This window comes from Pleurodeles waltl, chromosome 10 (assembly GCF_031143425.1).
Source record: "Pleurodeles waltl isolate 20211129_DDA chromosome 10, aPleWal1.hap1.20221129, whole genome shotgun sequence".
Lineage (NCBI taxonomy): Eukaryota > Metazoa > Chordata > Amphibia > Caudata > Salamandridae > Pleurodeles > Pleurodeles waltl.
The window spans coordinates 692625041-692645572 of NC_090449.1; positions in this window are offsets into that span (position 1 = coordinate 692625041).

Below are 20532 nucleotides of genomic sequence, written 5' to 3' on the forward strand. Positions count from 1 at the left end.
AACCCATTGCAAGGTGCAGCTCATTCATTGGCTCTGGGTACCTAGGGATCTTGATGAACCTACAAGCCCTATATATCCTCGCAACCAGAAGAGTCCAGTACACGTAACGGTATATTGCTTTAAAAAATCTGACATTGCAGGAAAAAGTTACAGAGTAAAACGTGGAGAAAAATTGCTGTTTTTTTCAGCTCACTTTCAATATTTTTTTATTTCAGCTGTTATTTTCTGTAGGAAAACCTTGTAGGATCTACACAAATGACCCCTTGCTGAATTCAGAATTTTGTCTACTTTTCTGAAATGTTTAGCTTTCTGGGATCCAGCATTGGTTTCACACCCATTCCAGTCACTAACTGGAAGGAGGCTGAAAGCACCAAAAATAGTAAAAATGGGGTATGTCCCAGTAAAATGCCAAAATTGTGTTGAAAAATTTGTGTTTCTGATTCAAGTCTGCCCATTCCTGAAAGGTGGGAAGATGGTGATTTTAGCACCAGAAACCCTTTGTTGATGCCATTTTCAGGGAAAAAACCACAAGCCTTCTTCGGCAGCCCCTTTTTCCCATTTTTTTTAAAAAAAACTAAATTTTCACTGTATTTTGGATAATTTTTTGGTCTCCTCCAGGGGAAACCACAAACGCTGGGTACCATTAGAATCCCTAGGATGTTGGAAAAAAAGGACGCAAATTTGGCGTGGATAGCTTGTGTGGACAAAAAGTTATTAAGGCCTAAGCGCAAACTACCCCAAATAGCCAAAAAAGGGCTCAGCACTGGGGGGGGAAAGGCCCAGCAGCTAAGAGGTTAAACAATAAAACACTATCTTTATTGTACTCTGCCAGATGTGCAAAACAGTGTCTTAGTTAAACTGGGGAGAAAGAGTTGTCTCTTATGAGCACAAAAAGGGCTTCTCGGTGTAATTGTGTGACACTGGAACTAACTGTGCATACTACAGGGTAACCATGCCAACCAGGAATATATACATGTGTGGCACATTCTCATATTAGGGGAAAACGTGTGCAAACCACCATTAGTAAAATATGCTAAGTTAAAAAGGAAAGCTAAAATGGAGGCTAAATGTATTCTCTAGAAAAGAACCAAAGGAATTCATTTGGATGGTGCCTTCTGGTCTGGTAGGACAAGAGCCATTCCACAGGTAAGTAAATAGTCTCTTTATTTGCATAATTAATTCAGACCATTGCAATAACATCACAATTCAAAGGTGAAATTATAATCAAATGTGCAAAATAGGCAGCAATGCATAAAACAGAAATTCCTTTATACCTTGTATGCCAATGTTAAAAATGCAACATTACTTTCAATTAAGTTGTTTATGGTTAAGGCAGCAAGGGACAGTTCAATAAATGATAACACCAGCATTTAACAGCTAACACTATTTTCAACATGATTTCCATTATCCTTGTATACAAATGTTAAAACACACTGGCCCTCATTACGACCCTTGCAGTGGTTGATAAAGTGGCGGTAATACCGCCATCAGGCTGGTGGTAAGTACTTCCAAATTATGACCATGGCGGTGATATCTCCGATAGACAGCCATTATACCACACCAACCGCCAGGATGGAAACAACGCCCACCACGGCGGTAGCCGTCTATAACCAGGCAGAAGTTAGAGTTCTGTCCACCATATTAAGACCCTGCAAACCGCCACCTTTTCCGGGGCGGTACCAATGCCAACAAAAGCCTTACGGAAACAGAGCACAAAAGTGAAAGGACTCACCTTTGGAGACACAGGGAAGAACCACGCTGGCATGGAACCCGAACTTCAAGTTTTCCTCGATGATCTTCTATGTTATGCTCCACCTGGAACACCAACACCGATGAAGACGATGACGGTGAGTACCACCGCCTCGCACACAAGGGAGGGTGGGAGGGAAAAGGGAGTGACACACACACACACACAACACACACCATTCACACACACACCACACACACAACTAGCTGCACTACAAAAACAATTTGACCCCGAAAACCTGCAGATTAATGCAAGGGCAACAGGAATTGACAAAAGTGATTGTAATCAGTTCAACATCAAAATTAATAATCCGATTTGGCCATGAAACAGATATGTACACTTGCATGAAAAAGGGACACTACCCAGTCCATAGTTCAAAGGACCCTCATGGCCACAAGGCACAGTAGAAGGCCCAACTCAAATCCTGACCACATCCGGATAGAACACTGCAGGGGCATCAGTTTGCAAATAGGCAGACACCTCAGGGGAAGGGGGAGGACACCTCAGCCGGATGTGGGAACAAGCCCACAGGTTCTGGAGGGGGCAACATGCCCATTGTTCTTTGTCCTGGGGAGTGCAAGGCCACAGTCTCTCAATTGGGGGTCTTCCCACTGGTTCTGGAGGGGGCAACATGCCCATTGCTCTTTGTCATGGGGAGTGCAAGGCCACAGTCTCTCGAGTGGGTGTCTTCCCCACTGGTTTTGGAGGGGACAACATGCCCATTGTTTTGTCCTGGGGAGTGCAAGGCCACAGTCTCTCAGGTGGGTGTCTTCCCCACTGGTTCTGGATGGGGCAGCATGCCCTGTGCTTTGTCATGGGGAGTGCAAGGCCACAGTCTCTTGAATGGGTGTCTTCCCCACTCGTTCTGGAGGAGGCAACTTGCCCTGTGCTTTGTCCTGGGGAGTGCAAGGCCACAGTCTCTCGAGTGAGTGTATTCCCCACATGTTCTGGAGGGGGCAACATGCCCATTGCTCTTTGTCCTGGGGAGTGCAAGGCAACAGTATCTCGATTGGGTGTCTTTGCCACTGGTTCTGGAGGAGGCAACATGTCCATTGCTTTTTGTCCTGGGGAGTGCAAGGCCACAGTCTCTCAAGTGGGTGTCTTGCTCACTGGTTCTGGAGGGGGCAGCCCGCACAGTAGCACCAGTAGGGTGGACTATATGGTGTCCGCCGGCGGTGATGGATGCATGCTGGTGGATGGTGGGGGAGGCTCCTGGGCAGCCACTGCAATCTGTGATGGCTGCATGCTGGTGGTGGTTAGGGGAGGCTCCTTGGCAGCCTCAGGCTCAATGATGGCAGCACATCCACGGCTGGTGGTGGGGGCCCTGTGACAGCTGGTGGTGGTGTTTGCCTGACAGCTTCTGCTGGCGTAGAGTGCCTCTTGTCCTACTGGTCATGGGTTGGGGATCCCTTACCCTTCCTGGCAGGGGTGGATGGGTTCTTCCCCTCTCTGCCTGGTGGTGCAGGCTCCTTCTCCTTCCTCACAGCTGGTGCTGGCTCCTTCTCCTTCCTCACAGCTGGTGCTGGCTCCTTCCCCTTCCTAACAGCTGGTGCAGGCCCCTTCCCCTTCCTCACTGCTGGTGTAAGGCTTTTCCCTGTCATCCCTGGTGGTGCTGGCTCCTTCCACTTCAGTGTCGTAGGTCTGGTATCCCTACCACCATGAGTAGGTGGTGCTACCACTGTCCCCGTGGACTGTTTGGCTGAGGTGCTGGACTGTGTCCTTGGTACCCTGCCATGCAGGAGGGGGAAGGGGTAGGAAAGAGGTCACGTTGGGCAAGGAAAAGCCTTTCGGGGACTTGGGGCAGGAGGAGGGAGGAGTAATGGGAGTGGAGGATGAGGGAGTGATTGTTGGAGGTATATGTCTGCTAGATTTGGGTGCAGGTGCAAGAGCTGTATGCTGATGTGAGGTGGATGGCTTTTGGGTGTCTGAGTGCTTGCGTTTGTGTCCTTTAGGAGGGGGGGCACAGACGCAGTCAGGGAGGACACAGGGGACACGTACATGGATGTTTTGGAGGTGTCTGTCAGTGAGGTGTGTATTCTGCTTAGTGTGGTGATACTGGTAGTAGATGTTGATATAGTGCATGCAGGTGTGAATGTGGATGCAACTGGGAGGGGGGTGGAGGAGGAAGAGGTGGGGGAGACAGTGGAGTCTGTGTATGTTGTTGTGTCTGCAACAGGATGTTGCTTGTGTGAGTGCCTATGGGATGAAGTGTGGTGCTTGTGTTTGCCTGTGCCACTATTGTGTGTTGCCTTGTGTGCATGCTCGTCTGCCTGTGTGCTAGGGATGGGTTTGGGTTGAGGAGAATGGGACTGGGAAGTGGACGTTGGAGAGGGGAGGGTAGAAACAAGGACAATGGCTGCCATCAGAGAGGAGGCCAGTGCCTGAATCAATCGCTGTTGGGCCGCCAATCCACCTTGAATGCCCTCCAGGAATGCATTGAATTGCTTCATCTGGGATGCCAGCCCCTGCATGGCATTCACTATGGTTGATTGCCCTACAGAGATGGATCTCTGGAAGTCAATAGCCTCCTCAGTCAGGTCAGCAGGGCTCACTAGGGCAGGGCCTGAGGTGCCTGGGGTGGAGGAGATGCGCACCCTCCTGGGTGAGCGGGCACGGGCAACTCGCTGAGGGGCTGCTGGGAGGGCGGTGCTCGTATGGGGTAGCGGCTGTACCTGCAGATGGGGTGGTCACAGAGGTGTCCACCACCATCAGAGAGCTCCCATCTGAGGAGGTATCTGAGTCTGTGTTGTCCCTTCCAGTATCTGCTGTGGTGCTCCATTCGCCCTCTGTCCCACTGGTTTCCTTGGTGTCGGTGGACTCTGCCTCCTGGGTCCTGTGGGATGCAGCTCCCTCTGTCGCCTGTGCCTCTACTCCTCTGCCAGATGATGCTAATGCACATAAGGACAGGATGACAAAACAAGAAAGGGGGGAGGGAGACAAAGGGTCAATGACTGCACCAACACCACCGTTGGCATACACAACACCCTCACACACAGGGAACAGGCCTACGCACTATGCATTGCACTACCGGTGAAATGGCTAGTCACCAAGGCATGAGGAGGGGCACACACCGACAAATGCAGCACACCAGAAACCCACACAGCCCTGCCCAGAAGTGAATACTAACAAGATAGGTAAGCAGTATTTTCCATTCAAACCCTTAGCCACCAGAGGACCTATGCTGCTATGTCTGGCCAGGCCTAGGGGCACCGAAGGACACACAACCACCACCCGGATACCACCCCACCAGCCATAAGTTGCAATTATAGCCACTCTACTCACCCCCTTGTGGCTGCTGTGATGCCCACAAGCGTCCATCCAGCTCAGGGTAGGCCTCCGCCAGTATGAAGGCCATCAGGGGGTCAGGGTCCGACAGGCACCCCTTCCTCGTTGGGAGGCCATCCCCAGCTGGTCCTCCCCGGTCTTCTGTGCCCAGAGTCACAGGTCCTCCCACTGTTTCCAACAGTGGGTGCTCCCCCTGCCATAGACCCCCACGGTCCACACCTCCTTGGCGATGGCACGCCATATTCTCTTCTTTTGATGGGCACTGACCTGCAGAGGCAATAAAGACAGGTGAACACCATTAGACAAACAATCCAGCCTGTCACACAAATGGCCCACCATACCCGTTTGCATCACCATTGGCATACACATAGCCCAGCACACAACATGTACACCGCCAAGAGGACATCCACCCAACAATACCTTCACACACAGCTCCATGCATTCATGCCACATGCATCGTGCCCACAGTGTATTCACCTGTTGGTCTGGAGGCGCATACAGCAGTCCGTACTGGGGTAGGACCCCATCCACCTATCTCTCCAACTTCTCAGAAGTGAAGGCTGTGGCCCTTTCCCTTGTCACATGGGCCATGGTAGGTTCCAGACACAGGTCATAGCAGCACATGCAGTGTAGGACCTCTCCTATGTAAGGTCAGGAAATGGCGGTCACGTCCGCAGTGGTGCATACCATCACCACCGGCGTAGATCCCCATTGGCCACTGTACCCCATAGGGCCCAATATAAACCAATGAGGAATTGCATTCCAGTTCACGACCACCTACCGCCACGGAGCCCAACGTCGGCAGCATTACCTCACTTCCACCTATCCCTCACACACAGGACAGGTGGTCACCATTTCAGGGGGGGTGAACAGGCCTATTGATTATTCATGCATCACAGGATATATAGGCACATACTTTTAAATTACACTGTCCCCAAACATGATTGCATGATGTGGACTTCTGTTGTGGTAGAGTTGTTCAAAATGTGACTGCCTTCTCACTCCTATGTCCCTTAGATACCTATAGATGAGGATGAATAGGAGATGGAGACATACCCCCGTGTACAGACCCCTTGTGGACTTGGCTACACTGGAGGACAGGCACATTATACTCACCTATAGACTGGACAGAGCCACAATCACAGAGAAGTGTGCCCAGCTGGAACCTGACCTGATCTCAGCTATCCATCATCCCACTGGGATCCCCCTTCTTGTGCAAGTTCTATCAGTGCTCCATTTCCTGGCAACTGGTTCTTTCCAAGTAACAGTGGGCTTGGCAGCAGGAATGTCACAGCCATTGTTCTCAATAGTGCTGGCAAGAGTCATGTCTGCCCTGATAAAACTGATGTGCAGCTACATTGCTTTCCCCCAGGTGGAGGATTTGGCCACTGTGAAGGCAGGGTTTTATGCAATGGGACATATCCCCAATATAACTGGGGTGATTGACGGAACACATATTGAATTTGTCCCCCCCCAGCAAAATGAACAGGTGTTCAGGAATCGTAAGAGTTTCCACTCCATGAATGTGCAGATGGTGTGCCTGATGGACCAGTACCTCTCTCACGTCGATGCTAAGTATCCTGGGTTGTGCATGATGCCTTTGTCCTAAGGAATAGCAGCATCCCAAATGTGATGGCCCCACTACAGAGGCACACAGTGTGGCTAATAGGTGAGCCTTGGTTCCCACCCAGTATATGTTGGTGTATGCCTATGCTGTTGGCCATGTAGGATAGTGTGTGGCTAAATGTTGTCCCTCAATATTTGCAGGTGAGTCTGATTACCCAAACCTATCATGGCTGCTGACCCGTGTGAGGAGGACAAGGGGAGAAGAACGTTATAATGAGGCACATGGGCGAACCAGAGGGATCATGGAGAGCACCTTTAGCCTCCTGGAAGCCAGGTTCAGGTGCCTCCAACTGACAGGTCCCTATGCTACTTGTGAGAAAGTAGTCTCTTTCTAGCATGGTTACCCCCACTTTTGGCCTGTTTGTGAGTGTATGTCAGTGTGTTTTTACTGTGTCACTGGGATCCTGTTAGACAGGACCCCGGGGCTCATAATAAAAACCCTATATGTCAGTGTGTTTTGCCTTTCTCACGGGGATCCTGCTAGTCAGAACCCCAGTGCTCATAGTTTGTGGCCTAATGTGTGTGTTTTCAGTAGTGCTTAACTCTGTCACTGAGACTCTGCTAATCAGAACCTCGGTGCTTATGCTCTCTCTGTTTTTAAATTTGTCACTACAGGCTAGTGACTTCATTTACCAATTTCAATTGGCACACTAGACCCCCCTTATAAGTCCCTAGTATATGGTACCTAGGTACCCAGGGCATCAGGGTTCCAGGAGATTCTTAGGGGCTGCAGCACTTCTTTTGCCACCCATAAGGAGCTCAGACAAACCCTTTCACAGGACTGTCACTGCAGCCTGCGTGAAATAGTGCACACATTATTTCAAAGCCATTTTCACTGCACTTAAGTAACTTATGTCACCTATACGTCTAACGTTCATTTAATGAAGGCTAGGTGCAAAGTTACTAAGTGTGAGGGCACCCTTGCACTAGCAAAGGTGCTCCCACATAGTTCAGGGCCAATGCCCGGGACTTTGTCAGTGCGGGGACGCCATTATACGCGTGCACCACATATAGGTCAATACCTACATGTAGCTTCACAATGGTAACTCTGAATATGGCCATGTAAGGTGTCTAAGATCATGGAATTGTCCCCCCATACCAAATATGGTATAGGGGAGCAGATTCCATGCATTCTCGGTGCTCCATCATGAACCCCAAGTACTGCCAAACCAGCTCTCTGAGGCTTGCAATGCAGCTACAGCTGCTGCCACCACACACACAGGGTTCTACCCTCCTGGGGTCTGAGCAGCTCAGTCCCAGTATGACAGAACAAAGCATTTCCTTTGGGAGCAGGGTGTTACATCCTCTCCCTTTTGAAATAGCTGTTACAGGCTGGAGAGGGGTAGCCTTCCCCAGCTTCTGGAAATGCTTTGAAGGGCACAGATGGTGCCATCCATGCATACGCCAGTCTACACTGGTTCAGGGATCCCCAGTCCCTGCTCTGGCATGAAATGGGACAAAGGAAAGGGGAGTGACCACTACCCTGTCCATCACCACCCCAGGAGTGGTGCCCAGAGCTCCTCCTGTGTGTCCCAGACTTCAGCCATCTTGTTTTCCAAGGTGTGGGGACACTCTGGAGGCCTCTGAGTGGCCAGTGCCAGCAGGTGATATCAGAGACCATACCTGATAAGGTAGCCAATCCCCCTCTCAGGGCTATTTAGGGTCCCTCCTGTGTGTTCTCTTCAGATTCTACTTGCAAGTTTCCAGCAGGAATCCTCTGCAACTACTACTTCATCCTCCGACCTCAGATCAACCACAGACTGCTCCAGGAACCGCTGTAACAGCAACAAAGTATCTAGAAGGGCTACTTTTCCTCTGCAACTTCAGCTCCAGACAGCAACTGCAACAGTTTTCATGGTGTGCATGCTCTGAGGACTCCCTGTCTTCACCCTGCACCAGAAGGACTAAAGAAATCTCTTGTGGAGTGACGGAGTCACTCCCCTGTTCAAGCAGGTACCTTCTCATTCGACTACCTTGGACTCCTCTCCTGGTGACGAACGTGCTCCTTGGAACACGGAGGGTGGGCCCCTTTGACAAAGACTGTTCTGAGATCCTGCTATCCCAATTTGGAGGAGGTTAGACCTTGCTTCCCAGAGAATGACAGTACCCTGTGCACTGCGTCTTCTTTGCCTCCAGAGGCCTCTGTGCACTATTTGGAAAATTCCTTCATGCACAGCCTGGCCCCGGTCCCCAGCACTCTATCCTGCGATGCTCAGCTCACTGAGTTGACCTCCGGCGGCGTGGGACCCTCCTTTGTAGTGCTGCACCAACTGCATTTTGCACCTCCTTTGTCCCATGTCCTGGGAGTCCCGTAGGTGCTGTCTGATCTTCTGAGGGCTCTCTGACATGCTGAGAGCCCCCTCTTCCTCCTCACACAGAGTTGAGGCCCCGGTCCCTCCTGGGTCCAGACAGCACCACTTTGATGTAAAACATGACTTTGCCAGAACCAAGGCTTTTTGGAGGAATCCAGCGCCAAAACTCGCTTGCATCCAAATTCTCTTCATGGGAGATCCACTGCATTACGCAGGAACCCGCTGACATCCTCCTTGGGTTAATTTCTGCAGTCTTCGTCCAACCGGGGACTCTTCTTTTGCACCCTCTTCTGGGTTGGCAGGGGCTCCTGTCTTTCCTGGAACTTCTTTCGACTTCTGAACTTGGTCTCCTTCCTTTGCAGGTCTTCAGGTCCAGGAATCCACCATTTGCTGTTTGTAGTCTTGCTTGATTCTTGCAATATTTCTAATCACAACTTATAGTGGGTCCTAAGGAAACTTCCAGTACTTTACTTCTACTTTCCTGGGGTCTGGGGTGGGATATTTTACTTATCTTTGCTGTATTCTTACTCTCCCAGCGATTCTCTACACAGTACACTTGTCTAGGGGGGAATCTGTGATTCGCATTCCACTTTCTTAGTATATGGCTTGTGTTGTCCTTAGACCTATTTTCTCCCATTGCATTCTATAGCCTTTCATATTGTTTGCACTATCCTATGTCTAATTACTTACCTTATTTTGGTGTCTAGTGTATATACTGTGTATAATACTTACCTCCAGAAGGAGTATTGCCTCTATGATATTTTTGGCCTTGTGTCACCCAAATAAACTACCTTTATTTTTGGGAACACTGAGCATTGTCTTTACTTGTGTATACGTACTGTGTAACTATAAGTAGTACTGCAGGAGCTTTGCATGTCTCCTAGTTCAGCCTAAGCTGCTCTGCTATAGCTACCTCTATCAGCCTAAGCTGCTAGAACACTACAACATTACTAATAAGGGATAACTGGACCTGGTATAAGGCACCCGCTACAAACCAGGCCAGCCTCCGACAATGTCTCAAAGTGTGAGGGCACCCCTGCATGATCAGGGTGCCCCTACAGACCCCCAGCCAATTACTGGACTCCATAAGTGCAGGGAAGCCATCTTAAAGTACGTAGTGGACACTGGTCAACACAAGTGGTCCAACTACATAATGGCTACTCTGATCCTAGGTATTTTTTGGTATCATAAATGTTCGAATCATGCAATGACATCCATTCCAGTGTTAGTTGCATGATTCCATTCACTCTAGACTTTCTTAGGGGATCCTCCAGTTCTGCCTGTGCAGCCTTACGGGTTCCAGCTGCCAGCCTGCACTGCTGCTGACCCCAGGCACAGTTCTGTCCTTCTGCTGATGAGCCAGGCTCAGGCCAGTGGAGCATAACAAAGAATTTCTTGCAAGGGTGAGGTGTGACCACCTCTCCCTGTGTATTAGGTGTCTGTTAGGAATGGGGTCTTTGGATGACAGTTAGGTTACCCCCTGTTCAACCAAGGACCCTCACTCTAGTCAGGGTAAAAAAATCACCCTCAGCTAACTCCTGCTTACCCCCTTGATAGCTTGGCAGAGCAGTAGGCTTAACTTCAGAGTGCTAGGTGTAAAGTATTTGTAACAACACACACAGTAACTTAATGAAAACACTACAAAATGACACAACACAGGTTTAGAAAAATAGAAAATATTGATCTAAACAAAACAAGACCAAAATGCAAAAAATCCACATTACACTAGTCAAGTTATCAATTAAAAAGCAAAAATAGTCTTTCTGTAGTTTAAAACACACACTAACACTGTTAGTGTGAAAATGTACCTTGGGTGCATCAAAAATAACCCTGCACAGGCGAGTGTGCGTCAAAAAGGTATTGTGATGCGTCGATTCCACTCACAAGTAGGACCTTGCGTTGTTTCTCCTTTCATGGGGTCGAGGCGCGTCGGTCCTTGCTCTCCGCAGGAGAGCAATGTGTCGATCCGGTCAGCACTCTCGGGTCCGGGCAGGCCTTGCGTTGTTTTTACACGCCCAGCAGCACTTGCGTCAGAAATCCAAGTGCACGATGATCCAAAAACCACGCAGCGCGGGTTGCGATCTCCCAGCCTCCGTCAATGATGCTGCACGTCGTTTCTCCTGCTCTGTGTGTCGAATCTTCAGTCGTGTTTACGGCAAGTGTCGATTTTCAGCCGCGGAGCCAGCGGCGCGTCGTTTCTTCAGCCACAGATCGGAGTTGCGTCGATCTTTTCCCCCCACGGCACTCTGTGCGTAGATTTCCTCCTCTTAGGCTGCCAACTTCTCCTTTCAGGGTCCCAGGAACTGGATGGGCACCACAGGACAGAGTAGGAGTCTCTCCAGAGACTCCAGAGACTTCAGATGCTGGCAGAGAGAAGTCTTTGCTGTCCCTGAGACTTTAAACAACAGTTCTAAATCAAGCCCTTGGAGAGTTCTTCTCAAGATGGAAGGCACACAAAGTCCAGTCTTTGCCCTCTTACTCTGGCAGAAGCAGCAACTGCAGGATAGCTCCACAAAGCACAGTCACAGGCAGGGCAGCTCTTCTTCCTCAGCTCTTCTCCAGGCAGAGGTTCCTCTTGTTTCCAGAAGTGTTCTAAAGTCTGTGGTTTTGGGTGCCCTTCTTATACCCAATTTCTCCTTTGAAGTAGGCCTACTTCAAAGCAAAGTCTCTTTTGAATGTGAAATCCTGCCTTGCCCAGGCTAGACCCCAGACACTCACCAGGGTTTTGGAGACTGCATTGTGTGAGGGCAGGCACAGCCCTTTCAGGTGTGAGTGACCACTCTTCCCCTCCCTCCTAGCTCAGATGGCTCATCAGGAAATGCAGACTACACCCCAGCTCCGTTTGTGTCACTGTCTAGTATGAGGTGCAACCAGCCCAGCTGTCAAGCTGACCCAGACAGGGAATCCACAAACAGGCAGAGTCACAGAAATGGTATAAGCAACAAAATGCTCACTTTCTAAAAGTGGCATTTTCAAACAAACAATCTTAAAATCAACTTTAAAAAAAAGTGTATTTTTAAATTGTGAGCTCAGAGACCCCAACCCCCACAAGTCCATCTTATCCCAAAGGGAATCTACACTTTAATCAGATTTGAAGGTAGCCCCCATGTTAACCTATGAGAGGGACAGGTCTTGGAACAGTGAAAAACGAATTTAGCAATATTTCAGTGTTAGGACATACAAAACACATTACTATATGTCCTACCTTAACCATACACTGCAGTCTGCCCTTGGGGCTACCTAGGGCCCACCTTAGTGGTGGCTTACATGCAAGAAAAGGGAAGGTTTAGGCCTGGCAAGTGGGTACACTTGCCATGTCGAATTTACAGTTAAAACTGCACACACAGACACTGCAATGGCAGGTCTGAGACATGGTTACAGAGCTACTTATGTGGGTGGCACAACCAGTGATGCAGGCCCACTAGTAGCATTTGATTTACAGGCCCTGGCACCTGCAGTGCACTTTACTAGGGACTTACTAGTAAATCAAATATGCCAATCATGGATAAGCCAATTACATACACATTTTGTAAAGGAGCACTTGCACTTTAGCACTGGTTAGAAGTGGTAAAGTGCCCAGAGTAACAAAAACAGTAAAATCAGAGTCCAGCACACATCAACAACCTGGGGAACAGAGGCAAAATGTTAAGGGAGACCACGCCAAGGATGAAAAGTCTAACAGTGTCTAAGGACTGTGGTTGCCTCTGAGTTCCACCAGACTGCTTTGAAAGGCACATTTGGTGCCCTCCTTGCATAATCCAGTTTGCAGCAGTTCAGGAACCCCTGGTTCTCGCTCTGGTGCAAAACTACACAAAGGAAAGTAGAGTGACCACCCCTGCCCAGCTCCTCCCCTAGGGAGGTGCCCAGAGCTCTGCCAGGTGGCCACTTGATTCTGCCATCTTGAAAATAAGATGGGCAGAGGCCCCTGGGAGCATCTGGTTGGTTAGGCCAGGCAGGTGACATCCCTGACCCCCCTCTGATAGGTAGGTGGCTGCAGAGAGTGACCAACCCCCTTTTCAAGTTATTTAAGGGATCCCACATGGGTGGGTTCTTAGATTCCTCGAGCAAGACTCTACAAGGAACTTTATGCAAGATATCTTCTGCTCCTGGCCTCTGGAACTGCTGCTGTTCTTTGCCTGGAACCAAACAAGTCTGCTTCTGGTGGGAAGGCTCCCACTGCAACATTGTTTTTCCGGATCCTGCAAGAATTGTGCAGTATCCAACGCTGTACATCACTCCCCCTTATCCACTGGCACCTCAAGGCATCGTTGACCCGTTGGTGTGGTCTACTGTCTCTGGACAACTGAAGAACCTGCAACACAAGTGGTGAGTCCATGGCCTTTTCTGGGTCCTACTTGTCTTGTATCCAAGTTGGGAGACTGTGGGCTGTTGCTCCTGCCACTGGACCTGCTCCCCTGTGCACCACAACTGTTGCATTTGCCAAGGTTTGGTGACTCATCCTCTGGGGGATCTTCAGCCTCCCAGAAGCTCCAGCCCCCAGCACTCTGCAAACCAAAGATCAGATCCTGTCCTGCAACTCTTGTGACATGGGACTTCTGTTTTGCTGAGCTGGTAAGGACTCCCTGTGACTCCCTGTGTCAGGCATGTGTGGGTCACTCATGGGGGCTCCGTAGACTTCTGCTGGCCTACCTGTGTGCTGAGAGTCAGTTATGACTCCCTCTCCTGAGCAAAGTCTCTTGGACCTTGTTGGTCCCCACAACTTTGCAAACTTCTCTTCTGTTTCCATTTTGCACCTGCCAGTGCTTGTTGATGATCTGGCTGCGCACTGACCCTCGAGCAATACGCCAACTGTCAAGGGACAGCTTGTAGGTGACTCCTGGGATCCTCCTTGACTCCTAGACCCGTACCTGGACTTCTTCTTCCACCAACTTGCAGGAACTTCATCTTCATGAGGGTGGGCATTGCCACCTGCACCACCCGGGCACCACCTTGGATTCTGGACTCTGTCCCCTTACTTTTCAGGTCCTCCACATACAGAATCTGTCCCTGGGTTCCACCGTCCTGGTCCCTGGGTTGTGACAGCAGCTGGACAATTTGAGGCATCCACAGTCTTCTGAGAGTGTTCCTTCTCTCCTCTCCATCTGGGTCCCCGGTGTAGGTGGTATTGTGGGGTACATTCTCCACCCATCCTGCTGCCTGATGGTGTCCTCTGGGTCTGCTGGATAGGGTCCTGAATTCCACAATCACCAACCACTGCTTTCTGTGTTAGCCTATGGGACAACTGGTTGGGTAACTGACTTACTCCTAGTTGCTGGGGTCACCTACTGTACTCACCTCTGGTGTTTCTAACTGGCCCAAGAACCTAGCGAACCTCCACACTTACCACTTTCACATTACATTTTTTAGTATCTGGTTTAGCCCTCCCTTAGGGGCCCTGTATATTCCTATGCTATGTTTTGCTGGTTACTTTATGTATATAATTGTATGTAGTATCTCCAAAGGGAGATATACCAATTTCAGATTAGTAATAGTGCTGTAATAAAGTATCCTTTTTTTTGCAACACTAGTGTGATTCTCTCTTGTAAAAGTAGTCATTCCCTGACTACTGTGGTATTGCAGATGCTTTACATTCCTCGTGGATTAGCTTTAGCTGCTCACCTCAGCTACCCCTAAAGAGCTTCTGCTATCTGGACACCTATTAACTATCACTAAGGGTTGCTTGGACTCAGTATAGGTTGCCACACCAAAGGTGTACACCATAAACTGAGCCACCCTCCTACAGGGAACGGCAATCAATATGCAACTAGGCAATAATAAAATACAGTTGTTAGTCAAACAGACCAACATTAGGAGGCAAGTAGCTTAAATACTTGTCAGCAGTTTCATGGTAGACCCCAATGACTGGGAAACAACAACCAATGTGCAAAATAGGCAACAGTGTTAAAAATTTGAATTCTATCTTGGCAGTGAAGCAATCACATCATATTCTCTAGGAAATTATGCTCATTTAAAAGTAACCAAGAAGTGAGATTCAGTGAGGGATGAAAACAACATTAAATAGCTAACCACTTGGATGACTCCTGAGTATTCAATGCAGTCCCCTTCTAAATAAAGTGCAGAGGTGGTTTCCTGTCAGTGGGCAGGTAACTGGTAAGGTGTATAAAGTGCTGTAGTGCCATTAGATCATTGCAGCCTGTACTCAAATTGCTTCCCTGACCTCTTCCAGTTGCCCGGTGTGTTTTCTGATGTGTCCTTGCTATTTAGTCTCTTTTCGGCTATGTCAGGAATCTTACAAGGCGGCAGTTTACCAGTACATCTTTGCTGGTAAAACACACTTTTACGGCCTGCATGCATGTTTTTGAATACCCTTATGATTGAAGAGAGGTCCGAGCAGTGCTCTGCGTTGACACATGAGTTCATTGCATATACATGGCAGATGGACTATATTTTCCTTCTCCTTCACACTCAGAAGGCAGCACAGTTTTATTAAGGGTCTCTTCCATGGTGGTAGATGGACCAGGGAGGGAAGGATGCATAGGCAATACTGTAGATACTTCTCCTTAGTGGTTTTAGTAAGCCAAGTGCCTAGGTAATCCTGAGGTACAGCCTTGGTGTAACTGTGTAGGGTAAACCATCCAAGTGACCTTCCTGACAGAAATGCTTTGTCCTCTGCCAGGGAAACTCATTTGATAGTTTTGTTAACTAACTGTTCAAAGCTGTCATGTGTCCATGACGCTTCCCAGAGACTCCGCAGGCCTAATTGATCTATTGAGTCTTGCAGATAGACCCTTGCTGCACTTTTCTCCTTAGTCAATAGTTCAGCCCATAAGTGAGAATTTAGGGTCCCTGGCTCTGCTCTCTTATTTTTGTGCCAGCATTTGATATACGTGCCTCTACAAGCCAGCCCTGGCTTCTGCATAACAAATTCTAGTCTTATTTGCACTGATGATGAGTATCTAGGTAGGCTAAAGATCATTTGAATTGCTCCCGTTACTGTATCATCTAAAGTGGTTGCATCTCTCCTCCTCATTGACAGACTTCCATAGGGGATTGTTTGAATAACCACTGCTGTTGCTTTACCGCTCCTCTTCAGCACTTTCTTCTGGGCAGCGAATGAGCCTTTACTAAGTATTATAATGCCTAGATAATTGTATTCATGGACAATTTCAAGCTGTTGTTTTGCCAGGTACCAGCACTGTGTTCCTTTTGGCTTTCTTCGATTCAAGTGCATAACTTTGGACTTGTTCAGATTTATGCTCAAGCCATTTTCAACTGAATAGCTTTGTGTAGTATCTAATAAATGCTGAAGGCCTACCTGAGTTTGGCTGATGAGTACTAGGTCACCTGCGTTTAGTACATTAGAAAGGACGAGCCCTCCCATCTTTGGCGTGAGAATAGCACTCATCCAGTCTAGATAATAAATCTGACAAAAGATTGAACAGGATTGGGGCTAAGATGCAGAGCTGTTTCAGCCCATTTGTGGTTGGGATCCTTCTTGACAGGTAAACTCCAGTCCCAATCTTTGCTTGTACCCAAGTATCCGTATGCAAGAGTATTGGTTGGTTCAGAAGGGGAGATGGAATCTTCCATTTGGCAAGTTTATGCCACAATTTGCCTCGGTCAATGTGATTGAAGACCGATCTATAATTGATGAAACATACATACAGTGGCGGTTTAGCTGCTCTTGTGGCATCAATCAGTATAGAGAGAGGTAGAATATTGGTGGCAGTTCCCATATGCTTACTGAAGCCTGTTTGGTTAAGAGGAATAACTGCCTTTTCCGTAGCCCAAGATTTCAATTCCTTTAGGATGAGACCAGCGTAGTATTTGGCTCCAATATGTCTATCAGGGCTACCAATCTATGATTGTTTGCCTCATTTTTATCAGCCTTTTTATAGATTGGGGAGATGATTGAGTGTACTGAAAATAGGTAGGTTTGACCACTGACTTTGTGTTGCACCACTTTGCATATTAGTTGTTCAGTGTTCACCAGTTGCAGATTACATTTTGTATTCAGTTTAGCTGCCTATTGGCTTTATTGTGGCGTTAGACATTGCAGTTGAGACATTGTAGTTGAGCTGTGTTTTTCCACATGGTAAACTAAGCTTGTTTCTTTGTATTTCTTCATTCACCCAACACGAACAGTTCATGATAAGAAAGCACATATTTTTTATTTTATTCAGTTCAGGGAAAAGGTCAGCCTTGGAAGGAGAGCCTTGAAAGGCTGGCCAGTTTTCAAAGTTTTTCTTCCAAACCTGACCTACAGTAGCCAGCATGTTTGAATATTTCCATCTGAGATGAGGGGGCCTTTTAGAAGGCTCTTTCCATGGTTGTTTAAGGTATAAAAGAGGTGGCCCTGCTCAGTAGCAAGGGAATTTCCATGACCTCAGTCAGGATTAGACGTCGAATGCATGACACACACACTTGTCCCGTGAGGGTGGATATCTCTTTCTCGCTGTTGAATGGGGTAATCTTCTTGCTGGCATGAGAAAGCTGAAGAGCTTGGCAGGCCCTACAGGGATGAATTTTTACTTTATTCTTTGTTTGTAATTATGCTATAATATAATCACATATATTGGCTGTGTACATTGCAGTTGAGAATCATTTTGATATATTTTCCTTTCATTGTTGTGCACTATTTTTGAATGTGTGCTTTCGACCTACTAATCTCCTTCATTTTTTAGGAACCTCGTGGTGAAGTAATAATAAATGTCTTCTTTAAACTAAGAGGTGCATTCCAGAGATTTTTGTCAGCTCGGTCATTAGTGAAAGCAAAACATTTTGGCGTATATCGCCAGTTTAAAAAAAAAAAAGCGGGGTTGGAGGTTGCAAGTGCATGATTTAAAAGATTAAATATGTTTTTCTTAAGAGTATTAAAGGAAGCCCCGCAACCATGTTTGAAAATGCATGTAAAATTAAACTGCCTTATGGTGTTGTGATAAACATGTTTTCTTATTTATCAGGACTTTCTATGTTTTGGAATGGGTGCTTGGATAAAACAAAAGCGTTTTCATATTTAGAAAAGGTGCTTTTTGAATGGAATGATGTCCCTTTTGTCCTATATGGGAGGGTTTGGATACTTTTGTCTGCTTACAGAAAAATGCATGAGAGATGTAAATAGTTAGAATATGAAAATAAGAATTTACGTGAGCAAATTAGCCAGAACAAATTACTGCAAGATAAAACTGGAATCTACCAAGCTGTTACAGGAGAATCTGGCTTTTCACATTCCATTAATGAGGAGGTTAAAAAAGGTGGGGGCCAGTGTGAGCCTCATGAGAAGAGCGTATTTCACCGTGCACAGAGCAGCCCACAGTTTTTGGCAGGAGTTGAAATGCATTCTTTAAAAGATTACACTGAGCAAGAAGTTGACAATGTTACTGGTATATTCAGACCACTTTTGCAGAGTACGATGTATACAATTAATTCAGACAAGACACAGGTACTGTCGTAAAATGTGTGATTTCTGGGAATCCAGTGGAATCCAGAACATAGAGAGATGTTGTTACAGGTAAAACAAAAGTGTTTAGAGTTTGCTACTGTAGGCACTAAGCAAGAGATACCGAGTTTCATGAAATTGTTTCACTTTTGGAAGCAGTATGACCCTCATCTGAGTAAAATCTTAACACTTTGGCACAAAGTAACTAGAAAAAACATGAGTTTGAATGGAATGAAGAGCAGCTATGTGCCTTTGATTTGGCAAATTAAATAATTCAACAGACTTTAGACTTGTGTACAGTGCAAGAGGGAAACACTGAGTTACATGTAACTGTTCAGGGACAATATGCAAACTGGAGTATGTGGCAGAAACGGGGGAGGACAAGGGTGCCCCTGGGGCTTTGGACTAGAAAACTACTTGACTTTGTGGAGCGCTAGACTCCTTTTGAAAAACAGCTTTTGACTTGTTTTTGGGCTCTAGTGAATACTGAGCAAATCACACTAAATTTTAATGTAATTCTGAAACCTGAACTGCCAATCATGCAGTGGGTGATGAGTTCACCTAAATCTCACTGTATAGGACATGCACAAGAGGCTAGTATCATACATTGTATCTGGTACATACAAGACATGGCTCGAGCAGCCCTACATGAACAGGTGTCACAAGCCCCTGTACATGGTGAGGAGAGAGTGCAGAAGGTACCACAGGTAAAAGAGCCACCAGTGAAATGGAGTGCACCATTTTAATTCTTGTCCCCTGAGGATAGAAAGCATGTTTGGTTCACTAATGATTCATTCAAATACGTGGGTACTAAAAGACATTGGAAAGCAGTGTCATACAATCCAGTTACCGAAAAGTCATTGTTTACCACAGGAGAAGGAAAAAGTAGCCAATATGCAGAGTTGTACACTGTGTGTGTGGTTCTAAAGCAAAAGCTGCTTTGGACTTGTCATTTTCACACTGATTCTTGGTTCACTGCCAATGATTAGCCGTTTGGCTTGCCACATGGTATACACATAACTGGTTCATTCATTCGAAGGAGGTGAGGAGCAAAGAGTTGTGGCAGGAAGTTTGGGAAATGTTAAAACAGAGTAAAGTAATAGATGCTCATTGTCCCATTGATTCATTAGAATGCTGGTTCAACTCCCTTGCAGACGTCAAAGACAAAAGTTCAGAGGCAAAAGTGTCAACCCAGAATTCTGGCTTGGTGGGGATGGCTAAATGGGCGCACCAGATATGTGGATACCTGGGAGAAAAAGCCACTTACAGGTGGGCAGAGATTGGAGGGATGCACATTCCCCTAGATTTGATAAAAACTGTACTTTTGCAATGTCCTATTTGTCAGCACACACAACAGAGATCTGTCTCACAAACAGTCAAAGGTCAGTTGGGGAGAGGAAAGTTATGGCAAATTGATTACATTGGACCACTACCAATTAGCAGCGGGTGTCAATACGCCTGCACTGTAGTGGACACTTATTCTGGATTCTTGATTGCTGTCCCTTGTAAACGTGCTACTCAGCACAATACTATTAGAACTCTGTACTTGTTAATGTTATACTATGGAGTACCACTCTGGATCCAGAGTGACAATGGGTCACACTTCAAAGGCAAATTGGTACAGGACTACTGTTCTCAGCACAATATTGAGTGGATATATCATATTCCTTAGTATCCACCGGCCCCAGGACTGATTGAGAGAATGAATGGTTTACTGAAAGCTCAATTGTGAAAATTATCTGATGGAACTTTGAAAAACTGGAGAGAGCATTTTAATGAAGACCTCCAGATTCTGAACCATAGACCATTAACAAATGCTGAAACACCTTTGATGCAAATGTTAACTCCAGCTTTGCAAATACAATCACATGTGGCCACCAATACCATCACATACTCGGAAATATAACCTGGAGCGTTAGCTCCTTACAGAGCCACACCTGAATCTGCAGGTCTTGTCTTACATGCTCTACAAGCTTACAGACTAAAATCCCTAGTCATAGCGTTGTGTAAAACAGGTGTTGGAGTACAGATTCCCCCAGAGCATTTTGGATTGATTGCTCCGAGATCTGGGTTGGCCCTTAAAGGTATTCAGGTTTTAGGGGGAGTGATTGATGCAGATTACCAGGGAGAAATCAAAGCAAAGTAATTCTGTTAAATAGTGG